Here is a 4,648-nt window from a genome sequence, read left to right as displayed (position 1 = left end):
CTCCACCGATCTGTTTCCAACAAGTGTCAGCTTAATAACTCAAAGATCTGAAGAAAACCCAACGAAAATCACACACAACTAGGAATTCAACTTACCGATTGATCCTTCCCCTGATTCCGAGCTCCCCTGTCCTTGTCGCGACACTCACCACCACCCGACAGATCCCAGTCATCCCCGGTGAGGATCGGATCCGTCGGCCGGAGCTCCTGGTCATCGACGACCATTGCAGCATCTGCACCAGCCTCGGATGAACGATCGCACGATCGGGAGGGAAGAAGAGAAAACGTCGATCGTGATCTTGCGAGCTCAAGCGGAAGAGAATGCGATCGCGGCTTTAAAACCTTCGTTAATGTGTTAATGGGTTAACCAGATCTGATCCACTTACTTAATTGGGTTGGCTAAATGGGTTTCAATAGTAAAACCCAAATTTGAAGCCCAAACCTAATAATAACCTAGACCTTAATAATATTCATTAGTGGTAAGGTTTAATGAGATATCTAGTTAAACTTATTTACCTCATTTAATCCCCCAACAAATCAACTTAGATCAATAATAATGTTAATTTATTTTCCAACTAACCCCTTAAATCTAAATTAAATTGTCATACCTCATAGCTTGTCTCCTTACTAGATACATGACTTGATTGATCTATCATCCTTTGATTGATATGCTATAACATCTAGGTCATCTAATCATCACAGCGTAATCATGTCAAATTAATGACTCTCTTTTAAAATTTTCACTAATTAGTCAACTGAACCTTACCATTAGTTGACTAATCTTGCTTTAGTCGACTCCCTAGTCGATTAACCTACCAAAAAACACTCTATTAGTTGTCAAACCATTTTAAATTGACTTGACCATCAATTGACTAAAACTAACCATTAGTCAATTAATCTTACTTTAGTTGACTACCTAGTCAACTGACCTTTGAAAAGAAATAATTTTTTCACTTGCAATTCAACCTGAGTCAACTATCTAATTGATTGAACCATCAGTCATCTGAATTGAACCTTTATTTGATTAGATCATCGACTTTGACCAACTCTAATTAAGGTCAAGTTTGTTGGTGCAATCATGTAGTTAAGCAAGTAGTTTTAATATTTAGAGAAAATTTAAATTAGGTAGATATTGTGATCGCACATGTGTCTTAAGTGTATAGGTGCAGGAAAGCTTGGTGTGTATTATATGTAGGATCGATTAAGAGTACTAGAGGGGGGATGAATAGCGCTTCTTTGCATTTTCACTCTTTTTACAAAAAACTCAGAACGTGCAGTAGAAAAGTATAACAAGAATGAACACACTTGATTTTACTTGGTTTACAACTATAGGCTGCTACTCCAAGGCTCACAATGAGTGATCGTTTCCGACGGACAATCTACTAAATAACTCTCCTCTTATGAAAGGAAGTTTATCACTTTACAAAATCAATTAGGATCAGTAACACGTATACCAACCTAAAAACTTTAAATACAAAAGTGAAAAATAAATTAATTACAGAGTAGTAATGAATGTGCAGAATCTGGTGCAACTCCTCGGTGTGACGATAGCATTTCAGATGGAAGAATTTTGTACAGACGGTCATCGTTAAGGCGTATTTAGATGTTTCTAGGGTTCCTCCTTGAGGCTGCTTATATGGATTGATCTAGGCACCTGAAAGTCTTTCTGGGAACCTCCACGTCATCTCGTCGATCTACTTTTGACATTGACTCGACATCTTCCAGACGCTTACATCCCTTCCAGGTACTTGGATGCTGACGTGGAAGTTACTGGATCAACTTTGACTCTGCAATGTCTTATCCAGATCCGAGTGCCTGGAACCTCTCCGGGCGCCTGGAGACTAAGGTATCCCAACCACTTGAACTTTATCACCTCACCTACCTAGCTGGCTTGTTCCATTGATATTCGATCGCTTGGAACCAATCCGGGCGCTTAGACCATCCGATCGCCTGGATCCAAATAAAGGCGCCCAGAACATAAAGTTTCAACCCCTCCTTTCCTATATTATAAGTTAGTCCAAAATTCAAAGTATAATAGGAAAGTAAATAGTTTTGCAAACTGTTTGGTCTTGACTTCAGATTTTTAATGAAATCCTAGGTCAGGTTGATGCCTATTGTTCAGCTTACTAGGAACTCATCCTCACCCACTCCACTCGAGAGAATTTATCTTGTGTTAATCAGGTCTTCCAGACCTATTGGAATTTTACTTAGTCTCAATCCTCGACCCTCAGGTCTTCCACCGCTAGATGCCCGATCCTCCAAATCCACATAGACTTCCGCCTGGTGCTCTTGATCCACTAAAACTTCCTACATAGTCCTCCTAACCAAGACTTCCTTGCCCAGTCCTCCAAATCAGGTCTTCCGCCTAATCCTCTAAATCAGAACTTTCATTGCCTAGCCTCTAACTAGGACTTCCACTATCTAGCCATAACTAGGACTTTCCTATGCTACCTGCACACTCAGTTAAGCTTATCAAATCACTTCACACACTTAACTTAAACCATTTACCATTATCAAAACTTAGGTTCGATCATTTGGTACTCCCTGCACTAACAATCTCCTCCTTTTTTATTATGGCAGCCTATGCTCTAAGTTAAATAAAATATTTACATTAAAAGTAAAGAAGTAAATTCACAGCAACAATCAAGGCATGTCATAACAAGCATAAACACTTAAAGCATTTGACTCCCCCTTAATTTAGGACTCTCCCAGAAATTAAATTTCACTTAGAAAAAATCTTCTTTTTTTTTCTCTCCTCCTAAACTTGACATGGTTTTTATTTATCAACTTGATTACAAACCATTCAAGTCATACTTATATTTTTGAAAAAAAATATATTTCTAATAGTTAAACCAATTTTATAAAAATTAACTTTGAAATTTTTTAGTCATTTGAAAAATATTTTAAAACAATAAAAATTTTCTAAGTCATATTTTTCCAAGTCAATAATTAACCATTTGAACAATATTTAGCTTTCAAAAACCACTTTAAAAAATATTTAAGACAAGATTTCTCAAGATTTTAAAAAATATATTGAATTTAACTTTGGATCTAACTTATTATCTCCTCCCCCCCCCCCCCCTTGACATAATCAAAAAATATTTAAAACTCTATTTTTATAAACAAAATTATAAAATCACTCAATCACGTGAAACAAATGGGTTTAAATCTAAGCATGTTATACAATAAATAAAAATACTTAAATAAAAAAAATCTCTTAGGCACATGTCTAACTTAGGTGTTGGCTAATTATCAAAAGATAACAGCTTGACCAAGTTAGTTAAGTTTAAATGTATCATTTCAATTAGCTTCTATTAAGTAGAAACACTTAACTTGATCTATAATTTTTATTTTTAGCTCAAGTTTTGGTTTGATATACAAACATAAGCATCTAAAACCTAGGTTATAACCCTATGCATCTCACATCGTTCTAGATTTCACAATACACAACCAAGTTATCTAGTGTGCTTTGTGAGATACGTCAACCTGAGTCTATAAATGCATGATTTCTATTAGATCCTAGACTAGCGCCAAAAAAATTTTTTACTTTAAAAATATAAAATTTTAAATTAAGTTTTTCAAAGATAGAATAAAATTTTGAAAATATTTTTTAAAAATTAAGTAGTAGTAGATTTGAAAATATGAATTTTAAAATACAAAATAGATTTGTACTTAGTCTACCAAACACATTCCTAAGTGCCTTCTAAGTGTGCTAAACTTAGATTCAGGCATTTTATGAATATGTTAGTTAAGTTTGATTTGGACTTAACATAGTCGAGTATAATTTCTTTCTTAGCGACATAGTCTTTAACAAAGTGGTGTTTGACCTCTATGCGTTTGGTCATAGAGTGATTGATTGAGTTTTTAGTCAAATTGATTGAACTGATATTATCAATTAACACTTTAGTATTGTGGTATTATAGGTTGAAGTCAGTTAATGTGTGAATTATCCAAAGTAGTTATATGACATCTCCCATAGTTATGTATTCTACTTCAGTTGTAGATAATGCAACACATTGTTGCTTTCTACTACACTAACTGACTTGACATGGACCCAAGAACCGACATCCTTCACTTATACTTTTTCTATCTAGTTTATAGCCAGTATAGTATGAGTTAGAACACCCTACTATGTCAAAGTGATTACTCCTAATGTACCACATTCCTACATTTAATGCTACCTTAACATATCTAAGTATTCTTTTTACTATTGTTAAATGAGATTCCTTAATATTTGATTGATACCTAGCACACATACTTACTGCCAATCAAATATCAGGTTGACTTGCAGTTAGGTATAGTAGACTGCCTATTATACTCCTATAGTATTTTAAGTCTACTTATTTTCCTTTTGAGTTGCTATCAATATTGGTGTTAGTTGCTATAGGTGTTTTTATTTCTTTTGAGTTTTTCATACTAAATTTTATAATTAATTCTTTGGCATATTTGGTTTGATAAATGTATTTATCATCTTTGATTTGTTTTATCTGTAATCCTAGGAAAAAAATGAAATTCACCTACAAAACTTATTTCAAATTTATTTTTTTTATTAATTTAATAAATTCTTTTAAAATTTAGTGTTGCTTGAACTAAAAATAATATTATCTACATAAATTTGGACTATGAAGAAGTCTTTTTCTACGGTCTTA

Source organism: Curcuma longa, chromosome 2 (assembly GCF_044706935.1).
Source record: "Curcuma longa cultivar G26 ecotype Majalengka, Jawa Barat chromosome 2, ITB_CL_G26_1.1, whole genome shotgun sequence".
Lineage (NCBI taxonomy): Eukaryota > Viridiplantae > Streptophyta > Magnoliopsida > Zingiberales > Zingiberaceae > Curcuma > Curcuma longa.
This window is presented reverse-complemented; position numbering follows the sequence as displayed.